Source organism: Acomys minous (assembly GCF_964271855.1).
Source record: "Acomys minous genome assembly, chromosome: 8".
Classification (NCBI taxonomy): domain Eukaryota; kingdom Metazoa; phylum Chordata; class Mammalia; order Rodentia; family Muridae; genus Acomys; species Acomys minous.
In genome coordinates, this window is record NC_140489.1 from 10,240,917 (window position 1) to 10,258,651 (window position 17,735).

The following is a 17,735-nucleotide window of genomic DNA, read 5'->3' on the forward strand; positions in this document are numbered from 1 at the left end:
ACACAGTCAATACTGGGTTATCTTGAAATCTCTTCTGTGGATGCTATTAATCCAAAACTCTTCAACTAAACCTCAGGCAGACTTTTGGGACAAGGACAAAAAGCAGCCTCTAGGTCATTCTTTCCCTCTCAGATCTCTTGAGTAGGACTGTCACAGTCTATATTGCTCTCAGCACCACTGTCTTCCCTGTTCCTACTAGCAAGGACCATTCATCGTCACTTAAAGCATTCAACTTCTTCTTAATCCAAAGTCCCAAAGTCTACACTCTGCCAACGGGAAGCACGGTCAGGCTTGCCACAGCGACACCCCACTCCTGGTATCAACTCCTGCTTTAGTTAGGGTTTCTGTGAAGAGACGCCATGATCATGCCAACTCTTATAAGTAGTTAGGGTTTCTATTGCTGTGAAGAGACACCACGACCATGCCAACTCTTATACGATAAAGCATTTACTTGAGATTTGCTTACATTGCAGAGTTTAGTCTATTGTCATAATGGCAAGGAGCATGGCAGCAAGCAGGCAGACATGGCACTGGAGGAGCTGAGAGTTCTACATCCAGATCTGCAGATAAGAGGAAGAAAGGGACACTGGGCCTTGAGGCTTTGAAGCCCCAAAGTCCCCCCACTCCCAGTGGCACACTTCCTCCAACAAGGTCACAACTCCTAAACCCTGTCAAGTAGCACCGCTCCCGAATGACCAAGCAAATATGTGAGCCTATGGGGATCATTCTTACTCAGAGCACCACAGTATGCGTGTATGAAATTCTCTAACAGTAAAAAAGAGAGAAAGGTAAATTAAGATAAAAGACCAGATCCAAGTAACTGTTGTTTCCAAGAAATATATCTTACCGAGAAAGAGTCGAAGAATAGAAAACAATACATCAAGCAAACAGAAACTAAAAGCAAGCTGACATAACCATTCTGATACCTAATAAGGTAGACTAGAGATAAAGAAGGCTGTCATATATTAATAAGGAAAATAATTCAACAAGAAGAAATATCAACTGTAAGTACATATGCAGATCTCCGGGTTCATATGTACTACTGCTCTGCTATATCTGAGGCTCCCCAGTTTCATAAAATCAAACACTATTTTTACTAACAATAAAAAAGATCAGATAATTCTGGATACAACAATAGTGAGTGATTTCAATTGCTGGTTCTGTTTCTTAACAATTAAACTTTATTACACACCCCAACTAGCTTACACAAAAGGGAAAAAAGGTTAAAGGGAAACAAGAGTGAACCTTCCAGTATCTGTTCCATGGGATGGGTCCCTAGATGTCTCTAGCCTGTGCGTTGGTCCAGCCTGTTCGCTGATCCTCTTTCTGATTCACGAGCGCTCAAGCCCAGTCTGAACCTGCTGCTCCTCTCTGTCCTCTCCACCTGCCTGTCTCTCACATGCAAGGGGTGGTCTCCCTCTCCCATTGAGGGTCCATTAGAAACACAATTGTCCAGGTGGAGTCCCTTGGTCCCCTTCCTGAATTCCAGGCTCAGGATGGCTCCACCTAGTCTATCTCAAGGTTAATCTCAGGGAGTATCCATGGTGTGTCCCAGGGCAAAGCCCGCCAAGACTGCTTTCACCTGTGACAAAGCTTACAATCCTTCCCACATTCAATTCCCCTTCTCTTTCCAGAAAGGTTATCCAAACTTAAAAATCAACAAAGAAACCTGGAAAAATGGACAATACCCAGATATGGTCTTCTGGTGTTTCTAGAAGACAAATGGGAAATTAGATATTATAAGATGTAGGTAATGCCCAGTTCTTTTAACCCTTAATAACTAAATAAAATACTGAACTTTGCAGAGCAGGATAGTCCACTCCAAGGAGACAGTCTTGGTTTGAGGAGCTCCCAGTGGGAGGAAACACAGACAGACTAAGAACCACAGCTTAAGACAGAGAAGAGCAAACAAACAAACAAAAAGAATTGCCCTGAAATGTCGGTAATGAAGCTTTGAATGGGCAGAAACAAAGCAGGACCCAGTGTGACAAAGGGATGACGAAAGGAGATGTTGGAAAATCTCTTTGCAACTTTCAGAAGCTGGCTGGAGTCGTGGCAGGCTGCCATGTCAGAAAGACCCATGCAGCATGACTGGTTCAACAATCCAAGATCTTCTGTGAACCCCACTTCAGGGAACCTCAGAGAACGTGTCACTGGATGGCACGTGCTGAAACCTGGCCAATAGAAAATGTCTATACCGAGGAAGAGAAGTTTTGAATCAGAAACACAGCAGCGGCAGCAAGAGAGAAACCTCATCAAGGCCAGAGTCTGCAGGAAACCTTGGATACAGGCTCCAAGCATCACACTAGATTGGGGAGAAGAAAATGAAGATGCCTACATGGTTGTTCATGGGTGAGACCAGCCCAAGATTCCAGATGTAAAGCACTGCTCACTGTGCCGTCTGGGGAATACAACCTAATTCATCAACGTTAGAGCTGGAGGCAAGAACAGTGCTGCCCAAGGGTGTAGTCAGCTAGGAAGTGTCCAGAAATGTGAAGCTGAGGACGTGAAGATGGGGAGCTGAGGAAATGTCACTGAGAGACTCAAGACTGAACCCAGCAATGCAGGGCAGATAGGTCCATCCTCCACGTCTTCAGGTCTCTCCTTTCACACTTATTCCTTATTAATGCCCAACTCAGCTGAGCAATCTTGCTCTTTTATTGTCCTATATTTATCCTTTTTCCCGCCACAATTTTTTTCTTTTGCATTTTCCTCTGCAAAACAAGCAACAATGATGACAAAAGTTACCCTGGTTCACAAGGTCCCTGTGTGTCAGAGCCCCGGGGCCAGGACTGTTCTACATATCTGATTACATGTGTTTATCTCTCTTCTCAGACCCTTTATTCAAAACTGCACCGTTTTCCCCTTTTTTGCCTCTACTATTCTCCTTTTTGTTTGTTTTCTACCTCCATCATTTCTCTATCAACCCAATAGCAACCATTAATCTTAATCCACTTTGCCTTCTAGTTCCATTTACACTAACTTGCTAAAAATGATTTTTGCTTAAGAGGTGATTATTTATTTATTCTATATTTATAAGTGGCCTTGCCCTTTGGTAGTGACTGCTACATGCAATATTCAACTCTTAGGAGAATTGAACCTGGCACTTTCAATAGCAGTCCAGCAGAGGAAAAAATGACACTAAACTCGATAACTGAGTTCTTCTTGAACACTGCAAACACTTCTACTGAAGGAATACAGGTGACTTAAATAAGATGTAAAAATTTAGCCCCAGCTGTACAAATCTCAATTTCAAAAACACAAGAAACATGAAAAACCAAAACCACAAGAAGTCTCCAAAAATTACTGATAGTAATAACCCCTCAATAAAAGAGAACTTTTTAGATGAAATCCCAGACAAAGATTTTTAAAAAATGATTATAAATACATTTAAAGAAATCAAAGTCCACAAAGTCCTAAATGAATTTCAAGAGAATACAAACAACACCCGAATGAAATATAGAAATCAAAATAGGATATAAAAATGGAACTCAGTAAAGAGGTAGACTTGTTGAAGAAAAACCAAATGAAATGCTTCTGGAAATGAAAAATTCACAAGGGCAAATTGAAAATTCATGGATATACTGGCCAATAGGGTGGAACGCAGAGAAGACATAACATCAGGGCTTAAATACAAGGTAGAAGGATTAAAACACTCAAGAACGAAGATAAATTAACTTAAAAGTATTAATAGAATGTGTAGAATTTATTGGACACCATGGAAAGAATAGAGCTAAAATCACGGGCATAGAAAAAGAAGAATTTCATGACCAAGGTGTGGACATTTTCAACAAAATAAAATCGAACTTTCTCCAAGTAACGGAGAGGCCCACCCAAGCACAGGTGGCACTCAGAGCATTGAAGAGACAAGGCAAGCGAGTAAAATTTTTTGCATCATATTATGGTTAAGACACTAACTATATAAAACAAGGAAACTATATTCAAAGCTACAAGAGAGACATACCAAATTACAGTAACAGCAGATTTCTCCACAGGGGGGCTTGGAATGAGGCATCTTAATTTGCAAAAGCACAGCTGCCAGCCCAGACTCCTATACTCAGCAAAGCTACATTCTAAGGGGGAAGAAAAAACTTTCTATTGTTTTAAAAAAAAAGGTTAAAAGAGTTTATGAGCACTAAGCTAGTTCTAAAGGAGGCACTAGAAGGAGCCCATTGGTCTGAGGAAAAAGACGAACACACCCATGAGGTTACAGGAAAGAATAAACCACAGTAGGACAATAGCTAAGCAAATGAGGAGAAGAAAAATACCAAAAACACTATAAAATAAACAAAACTATAGTGATATAGATATTTCAATAACTGAATATTAAACCAATTCTCAATCAAAAGACACCGGCTAGCTGACTGGATTTGGAAGTAGGATGCATCTATCAGGTTGCCTCCAAGAAAGACATCTCATCATCAAATGAAGATGCTACCTTGGGGTAAAAGAAGTTAAAAAAAAAAAAAGTATCCCAAGAAAATGGAACTAGAAAGCAGGCAAGTGTCACTGTTATAATATCTGACAAAAATAGACTTCAAACACAAATTAATCAGAAGCTATAAAGGTCATTTCATACCAATAAAGGAAGCAATTCACCAAGAAAACATTACAATTCAAACATAAATGCACTCAATTTCATAAAACAAATGCTACTAGAGGTAAGGTCATAGGTTAACCCACACACAGTAATAGCAGGTGACTTCAATACCCTATTCTTCCAAATAGACAGGTCATCCTGACAGAAAATAAACAGAAAAATCTCAGTTAAGTGACATCATTGATCAAATGGACCAAATACACATATACAGAACATGCCATCCGTACACTAGGAAGTGACTATCTGAGGGGGTCCCTGCAGGTGTCTGCCAGGGAGGTGCACCAGACGAAGGGAGAAGAGATGATGATGAAAACCCAGGGCAGATTGCCTTGGTCAACCTGGATCAGAATTCCTGGAGTCCAGTGTCAGCAACTTGGGAGGAGGTTTCCAGGCAACCGTCAGCCCACTTCCAGGAGCACACCACAGCTTAAGGTGCGACTACACAGTCCTTTACCAAGTACGTGTGTCTCAGGCTTCCTACTGCTCGATGAAGAACCATGATCAAAAGGCAAGTTGGGGAGGAAACGGTTTATTCAGCTTATATACCCAGATCATAGTCCACCATTGGAGGAAGTAAGGACAGGACCTCAAGCAGGGCAGGAACCTGGAGGCAGGCGCTGATGCAGAGGCCACGGAGGGGTGCAGCCTACTGGTTTGTTCCAACATGGCTTGCTCAGCCCACTTTCTTATAGAATCCAGGGCCACCAGCCCAGGGATGGTACCACCACCAATGGGCTGGGCTCTTCCCTATTGGTCACTAATTAAAAATATGCCTTACAGCTGGATCTCTTGGAGGAGTTTTCTCAACTGGGGCTCCTTCCTTTCTGATGACTCTAGCTTGTGTCAAGTTGACACGCCGAATCAGCCAATGCAACATGTGTGACTGAAGCTAAAAGGGCCAGAATCTAACGAGGTCTCTGACTGAGATAGCATTGAGGTCAACAGGCCATAAAGGACATATGACATCTCCCCTAAGGATGGGAGGGAGAGTCTGGGATAATCATCCTGGGGAATTGGGGTGAGGTGTGCCTCCATAGCAAAAGGTGGGTGAGGTCTGTCTCCACAGATAACAAAAAGGTCACCAGATGGTTAACAAAATCCCCTCTCAGCTTTCTGGATGGAGCAGGTATTTGATCTTTGTCTCCTCCACAATGGAGACACCCCTGTGTGATGAACACCCCTGTTCTCTTAGTGTTTCTCTGTGAGTACCAGGATCTCTGGGTCCCCCAACAATATCCATCCTTCTTAGGAGCTCGTGGAACTCTGAAATGGATCACATCATAGGCCACAAATCAAATCATAACAAATATCAGAAAACAGAAATAACGTTTGATTACATTAGAAGAAACCTAGGAATCAACAATGAGGAAAACTAGAAGATCCACAAACCCCTGGGTATTAAACAACACTCCACTGCATAATGAATGGGTCATTTAAGAAATCAAGCAGAAAAAAAAAATTAAGAGCTTTCTGGAGTTAAGTGGGAATGAAAACACAGCATACCAAACCTATGCAATGTAATGAAAGTGTACAACTGCTTGCATTAAAAATAAATCAGAGGATTGACATGAATAATAATGCACTTTTGGAGCTTTGATAGGAGATGTCAAACTCCAGACCAGTAAATGAGAAGAAGTGACTGAGAGCTGGGAGTGGGCAGGTAGACTTGACTCCCTTTAAAAAAGGTGACAGCAGAGTGATGCCAGATGCCAGGGATCAGGAACTGAAAAGATGTCTTGTAAGTGGGCTGAGCCTGAGATGGCGCACGCCCACTTCTCACCACCTGAGGCTAGACATGGTGCCCCACTCACTGCCAGTAGCCTGCTAAAGCTCCCTGCTGCTGTTTCACAGCCTGGTGTTCTGCCAAGGAAGAGCATCTTCTGATTGTAGGGCTCGGGGGAGAGTGGAGTACCTCTGAGAGGAGAAGGAGAGCCTAGCTTCAGCAACTGTGGCACACCACAAAGGTTTTTAAACGCACAAGCGTTGTTTCAAAGATAGTAAATCCCAAATTGTTCAATTTTACCAATGAAGACTCAGAAGCCAGGTGCTGGGGTGAAAGCTTGCTAGCTCAGAGAGGCAGAGAATGCACCCAGCCGACTTTCCTACTCAGCTCATGTCCCAGAAGGAAAAAGGCCAAAAGCTAAAAGCCGAAAGCTTGCCAACTCAGCCAAAAGTCCAGGAGGAGAAAGCCAAAAGCCCCAGAGCCACAGAGCTAAGGAGCTCAAGAGTTCCTTCTCCACACTGTCCTTTTCTGTTTGTTTTTCGAGACAGGGTTTCTTTGTGTAGCCTAAGCTGGCTACGACTCACAGCAATCCTCCTGCCTCTACCTCCCAAGTGCTGGCATTACAGGCATGCGCCACCACACCTAGCTTCTTTCTTTTCCATGCTGTTGTAAATACTCTTCAACTCTTAGCTGGGCATGGTGGACCACACCTTTAATCCCAGCACTTGGGAGGCTGAGGCAGGCAGATCTCTGCGAGTTCCTGGCCAACCTGGTCTACAATAGAGAGTCTATTACAGCCAAGGCTACACAGAGAAACCCTGTCTTGAAAGACAGCAAAACAAAACAAACTCAAAGTCCCTCCTACTCTTTAATCCCTGTCAGCTGGCTTCTTGCTCTACCTCTTGACCTAGGGTTAACTTTATCAAATCCTGTGTACAGAAAGCTCTTGGATTAGAGGTGTGTGTAAGGGCTGAACTCTACCAAACAAGAAACGGCTTTTACAGTTCACCATTTGGGGGGTCACAATGGTATCAACTATCCTGCAACACACAGAACTGAAAATTCACTCAAAGCTCAGATCTGTAACAAATTCCCAGTGTGTCTGGCAGTGCTCACCTGTGTTACATCCCATGACTTCACTGCAGCCTGGATCTGAACATACAACATGCGTGTTCACAGCACATGCCGTCTTACTACTCAACGCTAGCAAAGCCTCCTTTAGGCCGCAATTCATGACTACTCTGTGTAATGAGCTGCAGTGTTTGGCTGCTCATGCAGAGAATCCTGCTTTTATAGAGACATAATGGTTTAATTACAGAAATCAAAGACTTGGAGTATTTTCCTCGCATCGTTTCTCAGTGTGCATCAAATTAGTGAACCTTTGGAGTCTATTGTGTTACAATATTTGATTTTTAAAAGTGCCATTTGGTGGCCTACTTGATTTTTATTTAAAAAAAAAATCTTTAAATGGATTTTGGCCTGGGATTAACACAGAACTCCCAGCAGCCCCTGAGATGGCCCTAAACACATGCCTACTATTCTGTACCTTGTATTCCTGTGAAGTGGTGGTCTAAGCTTTGATGGTTCTGAGATCAAAATATTGATCAACTCCAGAAAAATGTTGAAGTGGTTCTTTGTCCTGAAGGATCAAATATTTATCCAAGATTCAATTATTTATATAAAAACATATCTATCTCATTAATGTGCAAATTTACCTTGCTATGTAATAAATTGGCAAAATATGTACATGTACACCAAAGGATTTTTAAACTTTATTTTATTTTATTTTGTTTTTTTTTTGAGACAGTGTTTCTCTATGTAGCCTTGGCTGTTCTGGACTCACTTTGTAGACTAGACCAGGCTGGCCTCGAACTCACAGTGATTCACCTGCCTCTGCCTTCCAAGTGCTGGGATTGAAGGCGTGCACCACCATTCCCGGCCTACACTTTATTATTTAAGCAAGCATGGTGGCACATGCATTTAATCCTGGGACTTGGGAGGCTGCAGCAGGTGTGTCTTTGTGGGTACATGCCCAACTTGGTCTGTCCTGAGTTCCAGGACAGCCAACACTTCATAGAGAGACCCTGTTTGACTTGTCTATCTGCTTTGTATACACATCCTGGGTGACATAACATTTTCAGGTGAAGGCTGGGGAGACAGCTCAGTGAGTAATGTGCTTGCTGAGCAAGTACCTGAGTTCCAAATCCAGCACCTACATAAAAGCTGGGCGTGTCAGCACACACCTGTGACTCCAGCTTTGACAGAGTGGAGACAAGAGGACCGCTGGTGCTTGCTGGCCAGCCCACCCCACTGAAGATCAGTGAGCAAGGCTGAGGAGTGGCAGACACCTGACCTCCTCTGGTTTCTACGTAGACATGTATGGGCAACACATGCATGCCATATATGCACACAACGTTTTTTAAAGCAAAAGTAAATGTCTTGCCTGGGCATGGTGGCGCACTTGGGAGGCAGAGGCAGGCAGATCTCTGTGAGTTCAAGGCCAGCCTGGTCTACAAAGAGAATCCAGGACAGCCAAGCCTACACAGAGAAACCCCATTTTGGGGGCAGGGGAGGGGGAGTAAATTTCTTCCATGAGAAATTGAGTTGGAATATATATATGTGTGTGTGTGTGTGTGTGTGTGTGTATTATTGATTTTTGGTGTGTTGTCACGGTCCTATCTGGGGTGAATAGATATTTGTTCACAACTCACAATACTAGGACGGCTGGGGGCAGCCAGCTGTGTTTTGCATACATAGGATGGACCAGCAAGAGAAAATGGATTAATTACCCTGAACCACACACTGAGTTGTGGGCTGCACCATTTTTCCCCCAAGCCTAAGGAAGAAACATCCTGAAAGCTGGCACGTGTCCCCCATTGTGGGATGAAGGGCCACCCCTTTACTCCTGTACCTGCCAAGGAAATTGTCAGCACAGATGAGAGCTTCAGGGGCAGCATGGCAACAAATAGGGGAGAAATAACAGCCCCCTCAAGGATCAAGTCCTGGGGACCCCACCCCCACCCCTTAACCTGAGACTGTGCACTCCCCACCTGTCTGCCGGCCTCTTCTTCCATAGGAAAGTGCCTAAGGACACACTCCAGACCCAGCTTTGTTCCAGGCCTAGTAGTGTGAGTGTCTGCACCAGGCATAGGGCAAGCCAGAAGAGGGGGCGGTGGGTGCTAAAAGACCTAAGGGTGATGGAGTGTCTGCTACTCACTGGGTGCCACACCCAGCATGGTCTCAGGTCCCAAGAATCCAGGCCATCTGACAAGGGCAGCATTCAGAGAATTCAAGGGACTGCTCAAAGGTCACACAACAGTTGTGTGGGAAAGCCGCGCTAGGTATTCAGGTGTGTCAGAGTGTGTGGCACCTTTGAACAGCCCCATCTTGGCTTTAAAGCCCAAAGTCAACTAGACTGGCATCAGTATCTCACCCCATGGTCCCTTCCCAGCCCTGGGCATCTACTGGCTATGGAAATGTATTTGTTCTTTGTGTGTGGGGAACCTCTCTGCTACTCTCAGGCAGTGTGTGATCAAAGCGTGGCCAGGTGGGCCACTCTCACACCCATCATAGCAGGGTCATGGCCTCAGAGGAGGGATAGCGTCCTCTGTGCACTGGAAGCAAATGAGCATGAACATTTGGAAACTCAGACGCTAGGGGACGAGATAAGAGACAAACACCATCTGTGTGAATGGGGCCTCATCAAAGTGGGGTCAACCTCATTAGCCAGTAGGGGAAGATGAGAGAGACCTTTGGCTCAGTGGCTTCATGCAACAACAGCTGCCCAGAGTATCACTTGCTTTAGTGTCAGAAGGAGCTAATGAAAGCCATGCTTTTTAGAGAGCCAGGTCATCTATGTATCTATGTATCTGTGTATCTATGTTTCTTTCTTCCTTTCTTTCTTTCTTTCTTTCTTTCTTTCTTTCTTTCTTTCTTTCTTTCTAATTTTTCCATTCAAGGTTTCCCATAACACAGGCTCGCCATGAGCTGGCTCTGCAACCAAAAACAACCTCCTGGTCTTTCTTCCTTTAGCTTTTAGGGTTCTGGAATTCCATGTCAGCCACATTCGCATTTTATGTGGTGCTAAGGATTGAACCCAGAGCTTCTGGTGTTCCAGGCAAGCACTCTACCCGCTGAGCCACATCCCCAGCCCCTTTACCCTAACCCTGACCCTTTCTTCTAACCCAGTTCCTGATATAGCACATACTTGTCTCCGTTTTTACAGCATCTCCACATCTTTGTCATCACATGATCTGCTCACATCCTGGCCCTTAGCACCTTCCTACCTCATCTAGGACTCCTACAGGATTTCTCGTCAGCAAAAATCAGTGTTTTGGGGGCTGAATTCATCATATTGGGAGTACTGGGCTGATGTTCTACCACTGGGCCATATGTCTATCTGCCTAGGAGGGTCTCCTGATGGGCCAGGTCTACTCCTAGGGACTCTCTGCTCCTCTACAATCCACCAAGGAGGTTTATTCGGAACTCAGATTTGGCTTGGAGCATAGTGGCTCTTGAGGATTTCTGTCAGTTGCTAGGGTACTTTGGAAAAGCATCTTGGGATGACATCTTGGGAGTGCACAGTCCCTGGATATTGACAAAATTTAAAATGTGACTCTGGGTCCAAGAGAAGGAGTCAGGGCTACCGATGTCCAACTCTGGACTGAGGGGGAAGAAGTTGTAATAGTCTAAGAATTAACCAGAAAGAGGGTATCCGAAGCTCAGCGAAAGCTCTGGAGGAAACCACCAAATCAATATGAGCCTTGGAGGGAACCACAACTCAGTGAGAGCCTTAAAGGGAGCCCCCGCCCCCGACTCAGTGAGAGCCTTGGAGAGAGCCCCCCGACTCAGTGAGAGCCTTGGAGAGAGGCCCCCGACTCAGTGAGAGCCTTGGAGAGAGCCCCCGACTCTGTGAGAGCCTTGGAGAGAGCACCCCTGACTCAATGAGAGCCTTGGAGAGAGCACCCCTGACTCAGTGAGAGCCTTGGAGAGCCCCCCGACTCTGTGAGAGCCTTGGAGAGAGCCCCCTCGACTCAGTGAGAGCCTTGGAGAGAGCCCCCCCCGACTCAGTGAGAGCCTTGGAGAGAGCCCCCCCGACTCAGTGAGAGCCTTGGAGAGAGCCCCCCCGACTCAGTGAGAGCCTTGGAGAGAGCCCCCCCCGACTCAGTGAGAGCCTTGGAGAGCCCCCCGACTCAGTGAAAGCCTTGGAGAGAGCCCCACTGACTCAGTGAGAGCCTTGGAGAGAGCACCCATCCCCAACTCAGTGAGAGCCTTGGAGAGAGGCCCCCGACTCAGTGAGAGTCTTGGAGAGAGCCCCCCGACTCAGTGAGAGCCTTGGAGAGAGCCCCCCCAACTCAGTGAGAGCCTTGGAGAGAGCACCCACCCCCGACTAAGTGAGAGCCTTAAAGGGAGCCCCCCCGACTCAGTGAGAGCCTTGGAGAGAGCCCCCCCGACTCAGTGAGAGCCTTGGAGAGAGCCCCCCAGACTCAGTGAGAGTCTTGGAGAGAGCCCCCCGACTCAGTGAGAGCCTTGGAGAGAGCCCCCTGCTCTGTGAGAGCCTTGGAGAGCCCCCCAACTCAGTGAAAGCCTTGGAGAGAGCCCCCCCGACTCTGTGAGAGCCTTGGAGAGAGCCCCCCAACTCAATGAGAGCCTTGGAGAGAGCCCCCCTGACTCAGTGAGAGCCTTGGAGAGCCCCCCCCGACTCAGTGAGAGCCTTGGAGAGAGCCCCCCCGACTCAGTGAGAGCCTTGGAGAGAGCCCCCCGACTCAGTGAGAGCCTTGGAGAGAGCCCCCCGATTCAGTGAGAGCCTTGGAGAGAGCCCCCCGACTCTGAGAGCCTTGGAGAGAGGCCCCCCGACTCAGTGAGAGCCTTGGAGAGCCCCCCCGACTCAGTGAGAGCCTTGGAGAGAGCCCCCCGACTCAGTGAGAGCCTTGGAGAGCCCCCCGACTCAGTGAAAGCCTTGGAGAGAGCCCCACCCGACTCAGTGAGAGCCTTGGAGAGAGCACCCATCCCCAACTCAGTGAGAGCCTTGGAGAGAGCTCCCCGACTCAGTGAGAGCCTTGGAGAGAGCCCCCCTGACTCAATGAGAGCCTTGGAGAGAGTCCCCCTGACTCAGTGAGAGCCTTGGAGAGCCCCCCGACTCAGTGAGAGCCTTGGAGAGAGCCCCCCTGACTCAGTGAGAGCCTTGGAGAGCCCCCCCGACTCAGTGAGAGCCTTGGAGAGAGCTCCCCAACTCAGTGAGAGCCTTGGAGAGAGCCCCCCGACTCTGTGAGAGCCTTGGAGAGAGCCCCCCTGACTCAATGAGAGCCTTGGAGAGAGTCCCCCTGACTCAGTGAGAGCCTTGGAGAGCCCCCCCGACTCAGTGAGAGCCTTGGAGAGAGCCCCCTCGACTCAGTGAGAGCCTTGGAGAGAGCCCCCCGATTCAGTGAGAGCCTTGGAGAGCCCCCCAACTCAGTGACAGCCTTGGAGAGAGCCCCCCCGACTCAGTGAGGGCCTTGGAGAGAGCACCCACCCCCGACTCAGTGAGAGCCTTAAAGGGAGCCCCCCTGAACTCAGTGAGAGCCTTGGAGAGAGCCCCCCCCCACTCAGTGAGAGCCTTGGAGAGAGCCCCCCGACTCAGTGAGAGCCTTGGAGAGAGCCCCCCGACTCAGTGAGAGCCTTGGAGAGAGCCCCCCCTGACTCAGTGAGAGCCTTGGAGAGCCCCCCCGACTCAGTGAGAGCCTTTGAGAGAGCCCCCCCGACTCAGTGAGAGCCATGGAGAGAGCCCCCCGACTCAGTGAGAGCCTTGGAGAGAGCCCCCCGATGCAGTGAGAGCCTTGGAGAGCCCCCCCGACTCAGTGGGAGCCTTGGAGAGAGCCCCCCGACTCAGTGAGAGCCTTGGAGAGCCCCCCCGACTCAGTGAGAGCCTTGGAGAGAGCACCCATCCCCAACTCAGTGAGAGCCTTGGAGAGAGCTCCCCGACTCAGTGAGAGCCTTGGAGAGAGCCCCCGACTCTGTGAGAGCCTTGGAGAGAGCCCCCCTGACTCAATGAGAGCCTTGGAGAGAGTCCCCCTGACTCAGTGAGAGCCTTGGAGAGCCCCCCCGACTCCGTGAGAGCCTTGGAGAGAGCCCCCCTGACTCAGTGAGAGCCTTGGAGAGCCCCCCCGACTCAGTGAGAGCCTTGGAGAGAGCCCCCCCAACTCAGTGAGAGCCTTGGAGAGAGCCCCCCGACTCAGTGAGAGCCTTGGAGAGAGCCCCCCGACTCAGTGAGAGCCTTGGAGAGAGCCCCCCGACTCAGTGAGAGCCTTGGAGAGAGCCCCCCGACTCAGTGAGAGCCTTGGAGAGAGCCCCCCGACTCAGTGAGAGCCTTGGAGAGAGCCCCCTCGACTCTGTGAGAGCCTTGGAGAGAGCCCCCCCCCGACTCAGTGAGAGCCTTGGAGAGTCTCCCCCGACTCAGTGAGAGCCCTGGAGAGAGCCCCCCGACTCAGTGAGAGCCTTGCAGAGAGCCCCCCGACTCAGTGATAGTCTTGGAGAGCCCCCCGACTCAGTGAGAGCCTTGGAGAGAGCCCCCTGACTCAGTGTGAGCCTTGGAGAGTCCCCCGACTCAGTGAAAGCCTTGGAGAGAGCCCCCCCCCGACTCAGTGAGAGCTTTGGAGTGAGCCCCCCCCCGACTCAGTGAGAGCCTTGGAGAGAGCCCCCAACTCAAGAAGAACAGTGGAGGGAGCTCCCAATTCAAAGAGAGCCTAAAACAAGGCCAAAACATCCCTTATTTACCCTGCTTAGCAAGATGGTGGAGTTGTTCCTAATGTGTACCTAAGGAAACTGAGACTGAGATGAGAAAGCCACTGTCGCCAGCAGTGGGTGACATAGACAGGATCTAAAACAAAACCCTGAGGATTGTACAGCCTATACAATCAGACACTATTTTCTTTCTTCATTCATTCATTCATCTATCCATCCATTTTTTTTAAAAAGATGCACTTATTTTTATTTTATATGGGTGCTGGGAATCAAACCTGGGTCTTCTGAAACAAAATGTGCGTGTAACCACTGAATCACCTCTCTAGCCCCAGACATCACTTTATTATCTAATTGAGCACGTATGTGCATGTATGTGCATGCATGTGCATGTGGAGGGCAGAGGTTGATGCGAGGTGTCCTCCACTTTTTAAAAAGAAAAACATTTTTTTTGCCTGTGTTTATCTTGTGTGTACATATGTGTGTATGCATGCCCAAGCATGCATATGGGGATCAGAGGACAACCTGCTTTTCCCATGCCGGTTCGGAGCATCAAGCTCTGGCTTAGACACAGGGGCTTTTACCCCTGAGCCATCCTACTGAATGAGCCTCCACTCTATTTCACTTACGTATTTATTTATTGAGTGCTGGCTCTGTCCTTGCCTCCCAGCATGCTGGGGTTCCAGGCACTGTCCAGGCCTGTACTACTGTGACTGCCATGTTCCACGGGAGCTGGGGCTCTGTCCGGTTCTCACGCCTGCACGGAAGGCACCTTGCTGGCTGAGCTATTTCTCCTAGGTACCTGTGTTCTTTTGCTGTGCCCCAGCCCATGTGGCTTGGAAAAGTCACCTTATGCCTGTCAAATGCACCATCATTTTTGAAGTGTTTTTCAGAGGTAAGCCTAGTTTCTGCCCAAGGGATTCTGAGGTAGGGGATAAACACCCTCAGGTGGGTGTCGGTAGCTGACGACAGTAAGGTTTTCTCTGCTGGTCTGGCCAGCTGTAACCAAAGCTATCCTACAGGAGGGACAAGAGACGGGCTACTCCCTAAGCCTCAGTTTCCTCCCGTGTCACATGCAGCCATCTATGAGAAGGGCCACCAGGGGGCTGCAGAGGGACGCTAGAGGGGCAGGTGCCCCCACCGAAGTCCTCAGCAAGACGGGGGCTGCCTGCCTTTGTCTTGACAGCAGGAAGAGGGGGAATGGACTGCGTTGAGGGCCCCCTCCTCCTGCCTAGTCCTGCCTAGCTAGCCCAGATGAGATGGCTGTGTGGGTGGGCGGGCGGGCGGGCAGAGGCTCTGGGGAAAACAGTGAGTCACCACCGGCCAGAGCCAGAGCGGGAGTGTGTCCCTCCCGGCTGGAGAGAGCGGTGGCGGCAGGTTTCATGGGTAATTATGTAATTTATGAGTCTCCTGCTCCGGGCTCTGTCTGAGTCAGCCCGTCTGAGTCGTGACCAAGCTGAGGCCCAGCAATGAGAAGAGCGTGGGCACAGGCTGTATCCCAGGATCTGGCCTCTGCCCCTTGGGGCTCAGCTTGTGAAGATGGAGCTGGAAGGGGGCTTAGGTGGGACCCTAGAATGACAGGAAGGGGCGTCTTTTCCTGTCCCTGGTTCCTGAATCAGGCTGTGGGGCTGGTACACAGGGGTCAGGAATTCAGGCATGAACCCCCTGCTTTGGGATGTTGCTTTCAGCAGAGTGCTTCCAGGACGGAGGGCAGAGTGATCCCAGGAGGTCCCTCTTGAAGGAGACCAGACGATGCTGTTAACCCCCACGACCCACTTAACCGAAGTCCCTCTGAACACAGACACGCAGGCATATTTACATTTTATGATATATGTTTATTATTTAAAGGGCTCCACATACCGAGACTTGGAAAAGCCAATAGGAGAAACCCCCGCCCTGCCTCCCCTCCATGCTCAGTCCCCAGGGTCTGCCTACCAACCCCCCCACCTCAGGTTCCCAGGCATGGGAGCTGGGATCTGAAATGCAAGGCTTGCGTGGAGGAGGGGTTGTGTGTGGTGGTGGTGGTAGTGGGGTTGGGGTTGGGGTTGGGGCATGGGTAAAAAGCAGGGGATATCAGTTGGGGCCTCAGAGGTGGGCGGCACGGGGTGTGGCAGGGGTACTGGATGCCACTGGGTCCTTCCTGGATGGTCCTGGTCCTCTCAGATGGGCGGTGAAGAGCATCATCTAGGGTCGAACATCTTTGTTGTCTTACTCAAGGGATCCAGGGAGGAAAAGCAAGGAACACAGGTAGGGCAGCTTCTGCAGAGATGGATGCAGAGAGGTATTAAAGAGAGCTCCAAGTTTCTCTGGGTCACCTCCAGCACCCCATAATCCCTGAGCCACCTGATAAGTTGGCACAGCTCCTCTCTCACTAAGTGGCCCAAGTATGCCTTTTAGCTTAATCTCCCTATGTGCAAGGAACCAACACTCCAGACAGGAAATAGATGGAGACCCCAGGCTGTGAGAGTGACACGCCCATCTTGTCTTCTCTCTCCCAACTAGCTCGTCCCACTGAGCCCTCCCCCTTTCTACTTTTCCTGGCGAAAACCCACCACAGACACCACCACACCCGGAAAGAGAGATAAATAAATAAAAGAAAAACAATCTCAACTGTGAAAAGCAGTCCAAATCAGAATTCTTTTCCGGCCTGAGTTAATTACACTTTAAACTGGCATGTTTACTGATGGGGATTTCGAGTTAACAGAGACGCCCCCCCCCCAACTGTTTGTACAGTAAACTTTGCAGGCTGGCGGCTCCCCCAGGCCTTGGCAGCCCCACAGCTCTGGCTACCCTGCCTGCCAAGGAGAGTGTAGCAGAACCATGTATTTTTGAGTGTTAGAGAAAACGAAGTCGTCGCAGATGGCAGGACTGGGGGGTGGGACGGGGGGGGGGGGGAAGCACGGCTGGGATGTGTGCCTTCCACCCCATTCAATGCTTCTTCCACGTAACTTCTGGACTCCTCTCGCCCTGAGAAAACCCCATCCCTGCTCCACACGCTAAAGGAGTACATGACCTGAGGGCAGACACTCACCAGGCCTACTGATGGCTTCAGGTCAGGCCTCAGGGCTTGCTCATAGCCATAGCTCTCCCAATGAAAGGGTCCCAACCTAGGACGAGCAGCCAGAATGTAGGTGAAGCTTCTGAACATCAGCTCCTGAGGACCACTTCAGTGTCACCTGCCTACAGTGAAAAAAACAAGGCCAGCAAGCATTCACAGTGACATCTCTGTATCCAACCCAGGCAAAGCACAGGGGACACGCGGGAACAAGTTATCAAGGGCCCCTCCTCAGTGGCATCGATAAAACGATCAGGACGTGATGAGCATCCATCCGACGGCAAGCGAGATCGTGTGTTGGGCTGGAGCGAGAAGGCTTCCTGGAGGGGGCAGGGCCTGGGGCAGCCTGCCCTCCCTCGGGGTCCCTCGCACTCCCAGCCCTGCCACCTTCATTGGGAGGCTGCTGTTCTGTGATCCTCTAGCTGCCCTCCACGTTGCCTGGATAATGAGAAAATGATGGACGAGCTTCCATCAGGTAGCCCCGTGTCCCAGCCCTCAACTCTTTCCTCACCCATGACAAATGGCCCCACCACCTCCACAGGGTCTTTTCAGCGGCCCCAGCTGTGGCGTTGTAACATTGCTGGAGATTTATATTGTCTTCCCTGGATGTCTCTTCCTTTCCCTATTCCCTGAATTCTTTA